The sequence below is a fragment of the Sarcophilus harrisii genome, chromosome 2 (assembly GCF_902635505.1).
Source record: "Sarcophilus harrisii chromosome 2, mSarHar1.11, whole genome shotgun sequence".
In the NCBI taxonomy this organism is placed as follows: Eukaryota; Metazoa; Chordata; class Mammalia; order Dasyuromorphia; family Dasyuridae; genus Sarcophilus; species Sarcophilus harrisii.
Genome location: NC_045427.1, coordinates 149,863,812 through 149,881,067, shown reverse-complemented (window position 1 = coordinate 149,881,067; position 17,256 = coordinate 149,863,812). Strand labels below are relative to the sequence as shown.

Genomic DNA, 17,256 nt, shown 5'->3' with positions numbered 1-17,256 from the left:
CAAAAATATTAGTTACTTATAATATATCATGGGAAACTAGGCCATAAAAGTAATTTGGTTAAGTATAAAGTTGCAAAATAATATTAAAGTAAATATTATTTCAAATCAATATTATTTCTTCTGTTTAAAAAGTAAACTTGATACATTTTCAAGGATCATAGATCAATCCCACCTCAGATACACTTACCATCATTACCCTAAAGTGTTCTACTTCTCTGTTCATGAATTCTGAAATTACTTTATCTGATCAGAATATGTTGTCATTTTACCTCTTTCTTTGCTTTGCAACCCAAATACTATTTTTCTTCACTGACCACTCCCTTTCTATCTCCTTAGATGAATCTTTCTCTAGATAATGATATCCTGTAATCAAAGGAGTCCCTCGGGGTTCTGTCCTGGGTCCTCTTCTCTTCCTTCTCATTCTATATAATACTATGTTGCACTTGGTGATCTCATAAACTTTTATGGATTTAATTACTCAAATCTACCTATCCTGACCCTCAATCTCTCTGCTGACCTTCAATCTTGTATCTTCAACTGCTTTTTATATATATTCAATTAGATGTGCAGTAGAAATTTTAAATTCAATATGTTCAAACTAGACCTCATTCTTTCTCCCCCTAAACCTTCCTACTTTTCACCATTTCGGTAAAGGGCAACACCATCCTCCCAGTTCCTCAAACTTGCAACCTGGTAGTCATTCTGAATTCCTCATTTCACTCTCTTAGCCAATCCGTTACTAAGGTCTGTTGATTTCATCTTTGACACATCTCCCAAATACACTCCCATCTCTCTTCTAATACTGACACCATTCTGGTGCAGGAACCTCATCACTTGAATCCCGGACTATTACAGTAGACTACTGGTGATCTACCTACCTTAAGTTTCTCCCCACTCCCATCTATTCTCCATTTAGTAACAAAAGAATTTTTATAAAACACAGATATGAACATGTCACTCACACATACCCCCATTTCAATAAACTTCAGTGATTTTGTATTGCCTCCAGGATCAAATATAAAATGCTCTATTTGCATCCAAAGTCATCTACAATTGGTGTCTCTAATTTCTTTTCCCCTAATTCTTTTTTTAACTCTCTATAATCAGTTTTCCAACATTATGTAACTCAACTGAAACTGCTCTCTTCAAAGTTGCCAATGGTCTTTTAACTGCCAAACCTAATAGTTTTTTCTCAATCCTCATTCTTCCTTAACTCTTCACAACTTGGATAACATTGATCATCTCTTCCCTTTAGCTTCTCCTTCCATCTGATTGTTCTGTCCCTTTGCTAGATATTCATCCAAATCATACTATATTTATATAAGGAGGTAACTTGAATAGATGCAGAGCCAAAAAGTGGAGTTCAAGTACTAGCTCTGACACATGCTGACTATAAAGTCTATCAATATCCTGGAGATTATTTAAGATGACATTTTACAAATTAGTTGCCTGACTAAATATCAGTGGAATATTTCCAGCAAGTTCTTTCCTAAATAGGTAAATTTAACAGTTCTAATCCCACCTCCAAACAACTCTATATTAAACATTTTTCTCACAATTAATGAGAATCAGATATAATTTCCTTTTGTTGATTCTTCTACCTTGCAAAGGATGAAATTATTAGTAAGGCAAGTGACTATTCCCCAAGGCTCTGTCTTGGGCCCCTTCTTATTATCCTACTATAATGGCAATCTCATCAGCTCCCAAACATCTCATGATTTTAAAATCTACCAATCCAATTTTAACCTCTCTTCTAATCTCCAGATCTCCTAACTTCCAGCTATTAATGGTATATCTCAAACCAGATGTCCCATGAACATCTTAAATACATGTCCAAGTTTTATTTCATTATCTTCCCATCTACCCATCCCTTCTTCCTATCTTTCTTATTATTTTGGAGGGCACTCAAACTTGAAATTACCCAAACCTGAAATCTAGGTATCATTTGGGATTCTTCATTATACAACTCTATTAAAATATTAAGAAGATTTGGAAATCCAGCAAAGGAAATAATGAAATGCAAATTTAAAAAAGACATCTTGATTAAAAATTCTTTTCTTTATGTAAGTTCACCCTAAGAAGCAATGTGGTATCTAATACAAGGAACATTGGATCTGGTATGAGATGTTTCAATTTACAATTCAATTTGGCATTTCATTTGTTAGTTATATTATCATGTGCAATTCACTTGGTTTCCCCATCTGTAAAGTGGATAGGGGAAAAAAAATTTTACATACCTCATAGCACTGTTAGGGAGATTTTTTTTAACTTGTGTAAATATAAAACCAATGAGTTTCACAGTCAAGTATAAGCCTTATTCTGATTATTTTAAAATCAGAAAAAAAAATAGTTGGTCAATAGTTTCTGCAGAAAATCCTTTTATATACCTCATGAAAACTACATTTTATTTTTTAAGAAAGGAAATTTTAGGAAAAATTCTAGCTTCTTTAAATTTTGCTGATGTTTTGTTTTTGTCACTGCACTTTCTCTGAATATAAATATGCATACACACATGTACACACACACTTTATGGATGTCTTGTGGACTTCAACTAAATTTTTCCTATACTTCCAGGAACATGAAATATTAAGATATGGAACATACTAATTCTCTTACAGTTCCCATGATCTCTCCCTGTTAGAATTAGTAAGCTCCAGAAGCACAAAAACTGTCTTGACTTTTGTGCTATCAAGTCTATATTGACATCTTTGTAGCTTCTTCCTATTGCTTCTAGTTCTGCCTTCAAATACACAAAAATAGCTATCATAATTCCTCTAATTTTTCCTCTTCTTGAAGGAAAATCTGCCCAAATGATTGACTTTATCCTCATATGGCATGAATTCAAGAACTTGTAACATCCAGGTTTTCCTCCTTTGGAAACTTTCTAGCTCATTAATGTCTGTCACTACTAGCAAATTAGGCACCCAGAACTGAAAACCAGATGAGGTCTTATAAGTGATATATAGTGGGATCATCACCTCTGGAAAGATATGCCTCACTATCTGCAGTCTAAAGTTCTATTAGTTTTTTTTTTTGGCTGCCACATTAAAATGACTCTATTTTGAGCTTATAGTGTGCTAAATCCAGTCAATCAACAAGCATTTATTAAGTGTTTATACATGCCAGGAACTATACTAAGCAGTTTAAAAAAAAAAAAAAAAAAAGGGAAGGGGAGAAGAAAAAAAGGATAGTCCTTTTTCTCAAGAAGCTTATATTCTCATGGAGGAAAGCAATACACAAAAGGAAAAAAGGTAGAGAAGATATCCAATGTATAGACATGGTAGATAAATTCAAAAGTGTAGTCTATAGATGAATATCAATTAGTAAGCATGAAAGGAAATAAGACAAAGTTGACCTGGGCACTCTCCTTAAATGGAGGTTCTAAAAGGAATTATCCAAACCTAGGGAGAAGTCACAGAGGCAAAACATATTTCCAAAATGAAAAGGTTTGGGAGACACAGTAGAAAAAGTCTGGATTGCAGCCTAAAAGAAAAATAGCTTTCTTGGATACTTTTTTAAAAGGAGGTTTAATGAAAAACCATATAATCAAGCAGATGCTCAAGGAGCTAGAAGGGTAAATGGTACTTCCAATGTATGAGTTTCAAAATTGTAAATGAGCACCTAGCCTTTCACGATTTCAGTCTAGTCATATCTCCCTTATATTTTGCACTGTGAAATTGCTTTTTTTTTTTTTTTTTTTTTTGGTACCTAAGTGCAAGTTTCCACATTTATACTTGTATAATTCCATCTTATTAGATTCAGTAAAATGCTCTAGCCTTTCAAGATTTTTTGTGAATCCTGATTGTCATCCAGTGTTATCTATCCCTCCTAGTTTCATATTAGGTGAAAATCTGATAAGCATACATCTATGCCTTTATCCAAGTCAGTGATAAAAATATTAAATCGCAAAGTATAAAAGAATCTAAAAGATACTCTCCACAGAAGACTTTCTACCACAGTGAAAATGAATTATTAACTATTCTTTGAATGCAACCATCCAGCCAGTTCTGAATCTATCTAATTTTATTATCATCTAAACTACAAATCTCCAACAGAAAAGTATGGCACAATTTTATAATAAAAATTGTGCTAAAATCCAGGTAAACTATATTCACAAATTTTCTTTCAGCATTTAGTTTAGTCACTATCAAAGATGACAAAAACAGGCCTTGGCAACAACTTGGATATGGAGGTCAGAGGTAGTGAGTAATTTAGAATGACTCTCAGGTGGCACGAACCTGGAAGAATGGTGCTCCCCTTTGCAGAGATAAGTAAAGGAGGAAAAGGGCTTAGACGGAGAGATAATGAGTTTTGTGTTGGACATATTAAGTTTAGATGTCTACTGGACAGCCAGTTCAATATATATAACAGACAGTAGAAGATGCAAGACTAGAGGATCAGCAGAAAGACTGGGGGCAAGATACGGAGATTTCAGAGTCATCAGCATAGAGACAGTAATAAAATCTATGGGATCTGATGAAAAGTGTAGTATAGTATAGTATAACATAGTACAGAGAGAGAAGAGAAGAGAGCCAGGAGAGACCTCTTAGGGATGCCTATGGTTAGAAGGTATGATCTAGAAGAAGATCCAGGAAAGGATATAGAGAAGGAGCAGCCAGACAATTAGGGGAAAAAAAAAAAAAAAAAAACTAGTAGGGATAGTATTTTAAATTCAAGGAATTGTGGGAAAACAACAGAATAAGGAAATTATCTGGCTCTTGCAAATTCTTTTCCCCTTTCCAAATAACTAAAATTGATGTCTCAAAATAAAATTTTGACAGTAAAAATAATCAAAAGTGAAGGCAAAATAGTCATCCAGCTCAAGATAAATTGAGTAAGTAAATTAGAAGAACGTAGAACATATTGCCTATCATATTTTACAGGAAGACTTTCCCAATCTCTCTTAATTCTGGTACCTTTTCTCACTTTATTATACCTTGTTTGTACATATTTCTTTGCTTGCTTTCTCCTCTTAATTTGAGAACTCCTTGAAGAAAAGGACTATCTTTTGCCTCTTTTTATGTCGCCTGTACTTAACACAGTGTCTTATACATAGCAGGCACTTAATACGTGTTGACTGTTTGACTTTTACTTTACTTTAGAATGCATCATGAAAGATATCTTTATTGGGCATCTGGGAAAGGTAATGGTGATTCTAATCCATAGTCCTGAACCTAAAGAGGCAGCTGTGTATATGGAAAAGGTACAATAAAGCAGAAAGACAGTCTTCAGAACATTATTGGGAAAGAAGTAGGAAAATTCGAAAAGGAGATAGATTTGAAAAGATAAATTATGTAATGAGATCAGCCAGAGTTGATCATCTGATCAGAGTTGATCAGTTGTTGTCATTCCTTCTTTCTCGAAGAGGACCATGACACCAGAGAGGTGATGCCATGACATGCAAGTGAATTGGATTTAAGGGAGGGAGGGCTGAGCAAAGTCACCTGCCCTACTTTCCCCTCTAGAGACACCTGGGTCTAGGGGAAAAATGTATATTAAGATGGCTAGAGATGGCTCTAGGATTGAAATGGGAGACCTTGGTCTTTTTAAGGTAAGCTCTTCAATAGGTTTTAGTTTGATTGAGACTGCACAGTGATTTAGGTTAGGTAGCAAAGCATCTTCTCTTTTACCTAGAGTTCCCCCCCCCAAAAAAAAAAATCTAAATAAATAAACAAATTTGAGAGGGAAAGACCCTCAGGGTTTCTTGCCTAAGAAGAAATGACTACTTACATTCAATATGAATCAATCCAGACCAAACAATAACCAAATGGGGCTTGGCCTAGGACTTATTTGTGGCCAATGAAAATCAGAATGGTTTTGGTTTAAGGTAAAGTCCTTAAAGAAATCTAGTCACCTTGCACAAAATACCTATGGCTGGGCTGCAGATCCTGTATGAATGACTCACTTTGAGGTGATACAGGGACTATCCTCCAAGGAAGTTTGCTACAAACAGCTGGTGATCAAGCAATCATGAGGGGGTATTTGAGAGTCAGAGGCAGATATGCAAAATTTTTGCAAGAACACATGCACAACTGTTGCTATGGGTGCAAGGGTAGTAGTTAGGTTTTAACTGCTCTTATGGGTTGAAACCTAGCTAAGAAAAGCATAAACTGGGGCCTTGCACAGGTGACTGTGTAAGAAACAAGCTCCATGATTGTAATGGACTGAAGTTTGAGTTGATGCACTGAGGTCCCAAGTACGTGAGGCTAAATAGTAATTGGGCTATACTCTATGAATATACATGATTGGATAAAGAATGGTCCCTGCCCACTCTCCGTGCAAGTCCTGATGTGTTGTATAGGAAATGACGATTTTGGTGGGTGGAGGCAGAGAGAGACAGGGCCTGGGTTCCATTCTGCTAGCTGCTGGTCGTGTGGCTGCTGGTCTAGCTAGCTTCTTGACTCAGCTACACACATTGCTATCGCCAATTCTCTTCCACCTCCGATCCTTCTTCACTGAGAACAAAGACTGACAATTTTCCCCTAACCTGAATTCCTGACTCCTGCTGATTTTAAAATACATGATCTTCACATTTGGCGCCCAACGGTGGGAACCAAGGACTAAAGAAGTCTCTGGTGATCAGGAACTTGGGTGAGTATTGTTAATAGACAAACAGGGAACTTATTTTCTTAAAAACTAAACCAGTAATCTTTTTTTTGGCTAAAATGGGACAAATGCTAGCTAAAGACTCTCCATCCCCGCCCCCAACCCCTTCAACCCCACCCACTAGTGGTGCTATAGAAAGCATGCTTAAGCTGATAGAAGGACAAGGGCTACTTATAACTTGGGAACAGGTAGCTAGACTTCTGGTACATTAAACTGCATCTCCCCCTTGGTTTGTAGAGCAGGAGCAGATCTCTCGAGATAACTGGTCCCTGGTTGGACAACAGATGTCTGCATATTACAATGAAAACGGTCCTCATTCAATTTCCATCGAGGCATTTTATTTATACAATATAATTCAGTTAGCACTAAGAAACCCTATTCCTAGAAGAAAGAAAAAACCCATTGCTCCCTCTTGGAGTAGCCAAAGAGGGAGGCCTGATATTGAGGAAGGCAATGAAGAGATTGATGACCATATCCCCACAGGGCATGGAGACTTAAGTGAGCAAGGGTGTGGTGACTTTCCACCTCAGGAGGCAGCTTCAGCCCCACCTCAGGAGCAAGTGATTGACTCTCCTCCATCAACTCCACCCTCCAGAATGGAGGGAGGAGGGCAGGGGGGCAGGACACACCAGCACCTCCCCCAGTATCCATTATGAGTAGACTGCAAGAGGGCTTGATGAAGGCCAAAGAAAAGGGTGGACGCTCCAGGAGCTCAGCACATATCTTTCCTGTAATTTCCCAGTTTAATGCCTCCAGTCAACAAAGTCAAGATACGCCTTTTAACATAGAAATCATCAAAACCTAAAAAGGCTTGACTTTATGGGCACATCAGCTTATGTTAAGATGCTATTACAGAATTTGGCTTTGAAATCTTGACTCCTAATGACTGGAAATCTATAGCAAGAGTATGCCTAGAACCTGACAAAATTACATGTGGTTTCTTAAATAGAGTGAGCTCTGTAGGATACAAGCCCAACAAAATAGTCAAATGCTGTTCATGCTACATCACCTATGACCTACTAACAGGTATAGGTCCCTATGCAGATGTCACACAGATTACTATCCAGTAGCAGCATATGAGCAAATTGTGCTAATGCTATCAAAGCGGGACTTGATTCACAATAAAATGACAAAGGTGAGGCCTTCACAAAATAACACAAGGGCCAGATGAACCCTTTGCTGACTTTGTGGACGTTTGTAGACGCTATCACAAGAACTAATGGGGAAAATTCATCAACAGATGTTTTAATAAAGCAACTTGCTAAGGAAAATGCTAATGAGGTGTGCAGAGATTATACTAGGATCAGCTAAGGATGCTCCTTTAGAGGAGTTCATAAGACTCTGTGCCACAGTGGGCACAAATGCCTTTTATAGCCAGACTATGATGCAGATTTCCAAGATCCCAACATGGTAGACAGGGCCCTTCCGCAAGGGACTTCTAGAGAGACACGTCAATGCTTTCAGTGTGGTAAAGTAGGGCATCTGAAAGCTCAATGTTGGTATAGAGGCAGAGTGAGAAAGCAGGGTGGGAGAACAAGACCCAGTACCCCATGTCCAAAATGCAACAGAGGCTTCCATTGGGCCTCAGAATGTAGACAGGTTCAGGGAAACGGGATGAGGGGCCCAGCCCCAGGGCCCCAGGGAAAAAACACTTGGGGGATGATGGTAGCCCATGGTGCACCCAGAGACTGCCTAGACGGCCAATACCCCAATATGACCAATCAGCCAGGAAGCCATATGATGGGAGAAAGGGATTACACAATCAATCAGCCAGGAAGCAACCTGATGGGAGAAAGGGATTACAATTAGGGAGAATAGAGTTGTATGCAGCTGAGACAACTGAGATACCCCCTGGAGAGGTGAAATCTGTTCCTCTCCAGCCTATGGATCCCTTGCCTCCAGGCACTGTAGGCTTGACCATTTTACCTCCTGAGAGTACGTACAAAACAGTGTCCATCTACACACTGATGTGGGAAACTGGGGAATGTGTAGATAATATCCCAGTCACCAATACAGGCAGACAACGTGTGACTTATAGTCACAGGAGAAATAGTAGCATCAGGTTTACTCATACAGAATCCTAATAAGCAGCTTGGTGATAGTCACCCAGATTCCGATTTCAGATCACAAAATCCAGCAATATATTGGACAGCAGCTGTAACAACTGACCGACCTATGCTCACGATCTATATAAATGGCCTTCTATTGGAAGGATTGGTAGACACTGGTGCAGATCGGACGGTCATTAGAGGTGCCAACTGGCCCAGTCACTGGCCAAAGATTAAAGCAGACACCTACATGTCTGGCGTAGGAGGATCAATAGCAGCTGAAGTGAGTGCTGCCCCTATGAGATGGACTTTTGAAGACAAAACAGGAGTTTTTACTTCTTTTATAGTAGAAAAAATCCCCATCAATCTGTGGGGAAGAGATGTTTTGCAGCAAATAGGGTTAAAAATGAGTACTTCGGTTTTTTAAGCAGGGCTGCTGTTGAAGGCCTGCCAACACTTTCACCTGTTCCTATCCAATGGAAAACTGATACACCAGTGTGGATAGAACAGTGGCCCTTAAGTAATGATAAAATTCAGGACTTATTAGATATAGGACAGGAGCAGCTTGACCAAGGACACTTAAAACCTTCTCTAAGTCCTTGGAATTCCCAGTGTTTGTTGTGAAAAAGAAATCTGGAAAATGGAGGATGTTAACGGATTTAAGAAAAGTGAATGAACAGATGGAAACTATGGGAACTCTTCAGTCTGGACTTCCATCTTCTACTCAGTTGCCTAGAGAATGGCCTCTTTGGGTCATAGATATTAAAGATTGTTTCTATTCTATCCCTCTGGATAAGGAGGATATGAAAAGATTTGCCTTTTCAGTGCCCAGGGTTGACTTACCTGAGCCTTATAAAAGATATGAATGGACAGTTTTGCCACAAGGAATGAAAAACAGCCCTACTATGTGTCAAATGTATGTTGCTGCTGCTCTTGCTCCAGTAAGAAAAGCATTCCCAAAAGTCATGCTATTACATTACATGGATGACATATTGGGATGTGCACCTGAATAACAAATGTTAGAAGCATGTCTACAAAAGACCATAGAAACATTAAGGAATTACAAATTACACATAGCACCAGAAAAAATTCAAAGACATGCTCCTTTTCAATATTTAGATATGAAGTATACCTAAGGTGCTTATAGTTCAAAAACTGTCCTTAAGAACAGAAAAGCTAAAACATTGAATGATTTTTCAGAAATTGATAGGAGATATCCAATGGATGTGGACCGTGTTAGGTTTGACTACCATCAAGTTACAACGTTATATGACATTTTAAGGGAGACAGTGCTTTAAATTCACCACGCCAGCTTACAAAAGAAGCTCAAGAGGCTTTGAGAAAAGTTGAACTGGCTTTATCCAATGTGGTTGAAAGTCACTCAAAAACCCTTGGAGATATCAGTTTTGTCACACAAGAGGCACCCACAGCAGTCCTTCATCAAGGAGACAGTGTGATAGAGTGGGTGAACCTCCCGGCACAACCAGAACAAAACCTTACACCCTTATCCAGTGCTTGTGGCTAGAATTTTATTAAAGGCCACTAAGCGAGCAGTACAATTATCTGGGACAAGACCTGACAAGATATACACCTTTTATACCAATACACAAATTAATGTGTGTTGTGAGACCATCCCAGAGTGGCAAATTTTATTAGCCATGGCTCCAAATTTTATACATAGATCTCCATTAAAGATAACTAGACTATTACATAATTGGCGATGGATTTTTGAAGAAAAAGTTTCTAAAGTTCCTCTTAAAGGACCAACTATCTTCACGGATGCATCTAAACATAATATTTGTGCTGTATACTCTTCTCATGACTTAACTATAAAGAGAGTAGTCAGAACTCCTTTTCAGTCCACTCAGCAGAATGAATTGTACGCGATCATTCTAGCCCTTACTTATTATCCAGGAGACATAAATATATCTGATTCGGCCTATTCAGTAGGTGTGGTACAAAGAATTGCCACAGCCCAAATAAAATTTGCAGCCTCTAATTATATCAGCTCTTTAAGAAACTTCAAGAGCAAGTGAGGAAAAGATCCAGGTAAGATCTATATATTACATGTCCACTCTCATAGTGGACTTCCAGGTCCATTTTGATGGCAATTCAAAGGCAGATAGCCTTCTAACTATGTTGGTCAATACCCCTTTGTTCCAAGAAGCTCAGGCATCTCATTCTAAATATCATCAGGCTGCTCCAGCTTTACATTTACAATTTGGAATAACAAGAGAGGAAGCTAGGAGCATAGTAAAAGCCTGTATGGCTTGCCTTCCTTTCCACACTCCTACACTGCCTCCAGGGAAGAACCCTCGTGGTTTGAGACCCAATGAAATCTGGCAAATGGATGTGACCCATTATAAATCTTTTGGTCTTTGTCTTTCATCCACGTTGTAGTAGCATTTTTCGGATTCACTTTTGCAATACCAGCAGAAAAGGACAGCCCAGTGGTCACTAATTCCTCATACAAGCATTTGCCTTATGGGTTGCCACAAGCAATAAAACAGACAATGGTCCTGCTTATACTTCAAAACATTTTGTACACTTTTGTGACAGTATAAGATTTTACAAACCACGGGCATACCTTTTAATCTCAAGGACAGGCAATAGTGGAGAGGAGAAACAGAGATATTAAGACGCTCCTCCAAAAACAAAAGAAAGGGGGAGCCACAGGTAATCCTAGAGAACTTCTAAATCTAGCCCTTTATATTATTAACTTCTTGATTTTTGACAAAGATTCACTGTCTCCAGCAGACAGGTTTTATAACCCACCGGAAGGTCAGTGTCCAGTGCGAGCAGCTCCACTATCTTTAGATAATCGCCAGGTGATGTGGAGAGACCCAGAAAGTGGGTGAATGGAAAGGACCAGATAGGCTAACTGCTTTGGGGAGAGGGTTTGCTTGTATCTCTACAGGTGGAGAAGGAATCAGATGGGTGCCAACGAGCCATATTCGCATTGTCCATCGCAGAGAGACGGAGCAGACTCTTGAAACAAAGGAGAAGATCCAAGAAATATTGGGTGGTTCTGATGCTGATTGTGCTCACCATTGAAAGAGCGTGGCAGTTATGGCGTTTGACTCATGGACATCAAAGATTGTTGGACTTGAAAACCCTCAGGGATCATTGGATTCTCTGAGACATAGGACTTGAAAACCCTCAGGAATCATTGGATTCTCTGAGACATGGGACTTGAAAACCCTCAGGAATCATTGGATTTCTGAGACACAGGATTTCGAAAATCCTCAGAATCATTGATTCTCTGAGACATAGGACTTGAAAACTCCTCAGAATCATTGGATTCTCTGAGAAATGATAAGACTGTTACAGGACTTCAAAATCTGCTGGAATCATTGGATTCCCTAACACATAAAAAGACTTTTGCAGGACTTCAAAAACTCAGGGGATCATTGGTTTCCTGATTGTGAAGCAATGGACAATGATTGGTTTTGGACTATTCTTCATTAAAGAAGGTGTATGTGTGACTGTTGTCTACATACCCTCCTTCTAGGACTTCTGGTGATTTTTCCAACACCATGTTGATTTATATTGTTTGCTATTCCGCTACTTATGTACAATCTATGTTTGTTACACCACATTGAGCCTGGACTGACTGTGGGGAGAGTCATCCCTAATAGCCTCTGCAAGTTATTGCTATGTGTTTATAATACCTCACATGCTGATGGGTTTGTGCATAATAAGACCCTTCAGCCCAGAAACCCGCTAGCAACCCCCACTTCCCTTTGGTGCTTTTCATCTCCCTTCCTGAGATGTCAGGGAGGGCGTGATCATCTCCTTTTCAGTGCTTTCACCGCCTTTCCTGAGAAGTCAGAGAGGCTGTGATCACCTCCTTTTCGGTGCTTTCACCTCCTTCCCTGAGAAGTTAGGGAGGCTGTGATCACCTCCCCTTGGGGGCTCTGACCTCCCTAAGGAGTCAGGGATGGCATGACCACCTGTGTTCTAAAATAAAAGAAAGTGGGAGATGTAATGGGCTGAGGTTTGAGTTGATGCAATTGAGGTCCCAAGTATGTGAGGCTAAATAGTAATTGGCTATACTCTATTAATATACATGATTGGATAAAGAATGGTCCCTGCCTACTCTCCAGCAAGTCCTGATGTGTTGTATAGGAAATGACGATTTTGGTGGGTGGAGGCAGAGAGAGACAGGAAGAGAAGCTGGGAGAGATTGGGCCTGGGTTCCATTCTCCTAGCTGCTGGTCGTGTGGCTGCTGGTCTAGCTAGCTTCTTGACTCAGCTACACACATTGCTATCGCCGATTCTCTTCCACCTCCGATCCTTCTTCACTGAGAATAAAGACTGACGATTTTCCCCTAACCTGAATTCCTGACTCCTGCTGATTTTAAAATACGCGATCTTCACACATGATTACCAGGGGAAAAGTAGAAAGCAAGCCATTTTCTTCTCTATAACCTTTGGAGTCAGAAAACACCCTCCAAGAACACTGATTTCATTTAGGAGACTATTAGAATAAGGGACATTTTATCCTTGGTTATCAGATTGGTTTCCCTACCTCATCTCTTCTCACTTCAGTCTATCTTCCTCTAACTCAGCTGCCAAAGTGATATTCCAAAAGTGCAGGTCTGATCATGTTACTTTTGATTCAGTAAATTTCAGTGATTCCCTATTACCTCTAGGATCACATAGGAAATCTTCTGTTTGGCTTTTAAAGTCATTTATAACCTAACCCATTTTTACTTTTTAAGTCTTCTTATTCTTCCTCCTTTCAACATACTCTACAATCTAGTGATTCGTCTCCTTACTATTGTTTATACAAAGCACCTATTTTTTGTAAATCCCCACTTCCTGAAATGCTTTCAACTCTACAGCTTAGATTCCTTTTAAGTCTCAACTCAAATCCTAGCTTCCACAAGAGAACTTTCCCAGTTCTTCTCAATCTAGTACTTTCCCTCTGAGATTACTTCCAATTGGTTCTGTACCTATCCTATGTATACAATAATTTTTGTTATTTCGCCATAAGAATATGAGAGTTCCTTAGGGGACAAGTACTATTTTTTACTTTATTTGTATGCCTAGCACATTGCCTGGCACATAGCAAGAGCTCAATATATTCTTGCTGACTTCTAGACTTTCCATCTAATCCAAGAGGCAATAAGAAGCTGCTTAGAGTTGACTTCGCTTTGTTAATAGTGTAGAGGACTGCCCAGAATAGAGAAATATTTGAGGATGGGAGATAAATGTGAAGGCTTTTGCAATAATCTAGCTGGGGGGTAATGAGGGTTTGAAATAAAATGATAGTTATGTAATTAAGGCATCTAGGTGGCACTGTGAGTAGAGTACTGTTCCTAGAGGCAGGAAGATCTGAGATCAGACACTTTCTAGCTGTGTAAATCATTTAACCTTGTTTGCCTCAGTTTCCTCATCTGAAAAATAAACTGGAGAAGGAAATGGCAAATCACTCCAGTATCTTTGCCAAGAAAACTCCAAATAGGGGCATAAAGTGTGATACAACTTTAAAAATGTGAAAACACTAGGTGTCACTGTTTAACTACAACAAAAGCCATATGCCAAAACAGAACATTAGAATTAACTAAGTGATATACTTCTAAATAGCTTTCTGAAATATGTCTTTAAAAACTTAGCTAGATTTTAAGTTCAGATAAGTCTCAACACTCATTATTAAGATGCTTTAATCTTAACCAATTGCCTATCTAATGAATTAAATAGGAAAAAAATCAAGGAGTCACTGGCTCCTATATTAATGATATTGATGAGATCTAGATATGGAGTACCTAAATGAAATTAGAGTTTAATTGAGGTCTGGTGGCAGGTTCGGGGTACAGGGAGTCAAATAGAGCTCCCCTGCAACTCCATTGGATTCAGCGCAAGGATTCGGAATTAAATGAGATCTAGTGGCGGTGCAAGTCCCCTGCAAAGAAATTTACAGGCCCGAAAACCTAGATTGATAAAAGGTTTATTATGGGGTTTGAAAGTAAGGTTAAAATATAGTTAAGGAAATAGGTGAGGATAAAGAGATAAGAGGACACCAGAAACAGGATTCCAGAGGGCAGAAATCCCTGGCATGCCAGTGTAAGGCTGGCATGTTTGGAACCTCTGCAAAGAGAGGATCTTAGTTTGGCCCTTTTATAATGAGAGATTTAACTAAAGGGGCCTGTGGGTGGAGTCCCAAATTGGCTGGCTCCTCTATAGATTTCAGTGGGGACTTGAGTTCACTTGGTGGGGATTGGGAAACCTGAGCAGATCATTAGAATGGGGGCTGGGACAGGGCCGGATCTTCTATTGGAATTCAAAGGGACCAGGATTTGTGAATCAAAGGTCCTAGCTTCCTGGATAGATAATCCATCAAGCTAGGAGGAGTTGGGAATCAGAAAGAAAGGAATAAATAAATTCTTAAAGAGACCACAACCCACATCAATATAATATTAGTAGATATAGCAACCACAGCAATCAATTCATTTCCATTATAATGGTTTTATGAGAAATGTTTAATTTCTTTGCTTCTACTATTGTTTCTAACAACAACCATCAAGAATTCTTGATACTATTTATAAAGATCTCTTTCTGAAAGACCAACCTTGCTAAAGGTCTCTATTACCAATTAGTTCAGTCTATTGATAAACATAACAAAAAGAAAAAGACCATCTTGCTCCTAAAATACATTAAAACATAACTTCACATTAAAAAAAAAATCTTCTCTCTGGTTTATTTTCCTTGGCAATATTCTTTAATTTCTATTGGGAATTATTCCAAATTCCTCACCAACATAAAATCCTGGCAATCTTTAAAATCATGAATAAGAAATTAGTTTCCATCGAAAAGAATGCCAGGCAACTGACTCTTCTGTTCTCTGACTAATAACTCGTTTAAGTGCTATAACATTTGAAGAAATGTCAATCCTATGACTGAATCATAAAGCCAAAAAAATAGGTAAATGATAAAATGAAAATCTTAACCACTAAAACAACAATATCAAAAAAGTCTCTGTATGAGATTTAATTCTGGGTTTGTCTAAACCAGCCAAACTAAAGAGAAGATAAGCATTCAGAATATTGACAATATTAATGTAAAAAAAAGAACACTGAATTTGGAGTAAAAAGACTTGCATTCAAATGCTGTCTCTGAGACTTATCACCCAGATGACACTGTAAAACCTATTTCATTTCTCTTAGCTTATGTTCCTTCATCTGTAATAACAGATGAACTACATAATCTCTAAGGTTCTTTAGAATTCTAAAACAAATGATCCTATGACTGGATAGGGATGGTAAATCTATGATGAAACAAACTGTCTAATTCCTATGTTTTTTCTGTTTTTTTTTCCCCCCATCACTTCTCCCCAACTCCTGCTACTATACTAAAATCTTAAAGTAGGTAGATGACTCTCTCAAACTTCCCAATTTTCCATTTCCTCAACCTCCTTAAGTCCAAAGACTTTCTTCTTTATTTCATACTGGCCCCTTAACAAATCTGATCATAATCTAGAAGCCCCCTATTTCTCCCCCTTCTCCAGATATGGAGATATGGAGAAAAAATCTGGAAAGGATTTTGCTTCTTACCTTACAACAAACACGAGCTCTCCCTTTTCACTGATGTGTCCTTGGTGAGCCTATAATCCGTAACATGTTCCCTAACTATAAGCACTGACCCAGGATATATTCTCTTCTTCTTCCGCCCCTCTCAGTAACATTATCAAACATCAGGGATTGAATTGATCCTCTCTAAAGATGAGTCAAAGATCTACAGCCAGCCCCATCTTGTCACTAAGCTTCAGTACCATCTTACCAATTACTTGCTGGACATCTGAAACAACATCCCAGAGACATTTCAAACTCAACACATCTACAACTGAGATCACCCAATCCTCTTCCAAACCTTAATTTCTAACCAAAGCATCTGCCATATTCCCAACCTTGGCATTATCCAGCAGACTATAAACTCCTTTGTGAGTAGGGATTGTTCTGCTCTTTGTTTTTGTAACCCCAGAGCCTAGATCAATACCCAATATAACAATAAACTTGCTGACTGATTGACTGATCAATTGATTATGTCAAGGATTATTATTTTTGTCTTTGTGCTATTCTCTCCTACAATAAAGAAAACAAAAGTGATTATAGGAGAGGGAACAATGTATTACCCTTTGGCCACTGTGGGGATGATCTAGATGTCTTTTCAAACTTACCAAAACTGATGTTTGATCTATAGATTTGCAAATCCTCTGTAACCTAGATCACATTACACTGACATAATCTTTGAGAGTTCAAGGCCCACTCCCAAGCCACAAAGAGGCATCAGAATATGAATCATTTATTATTAAACATTCAGCATGTGCAGCTACATGGCACAGTGGATAGGATGCCAAGCCTAGAGTTAGGAAGATTCCTTTCCCCAAGTTCAAATCTGTCCTGAAATACATATTAGCTTTATGACCCTATTCACCCAGTTTCCCTCTCTATAAAATGAGGTAAAGGAAATGGTGAAACATTCTATAATCTTTGCAAGAAAACCCCAAAAGGAGCCTTGAAGAGTTGGACACAATAAAAAATTACTAAACAAACATTATGCTAAGCACTGTCAATAAAAACATAAAACCAAGACAAGACCA

At 38.5% G+C, this 17,256-nt stretch overlaps 1 protein-coding gene across 1 annotated transcript in view; it reads right to left on the bottom strand.

The window, feature by feature from the left end:
- RALGAPA2 (Ral GTPase activating protein catalytic subunit alpha 2) overlaps window positions 1-17,256 on the bottom strand; it is a 409,655-nt gene that overhangs the window by 350,343 nt on the left and 42,056 nt on the right. The gene's annotated exons all lie outside the window — the stretch shown is intronic.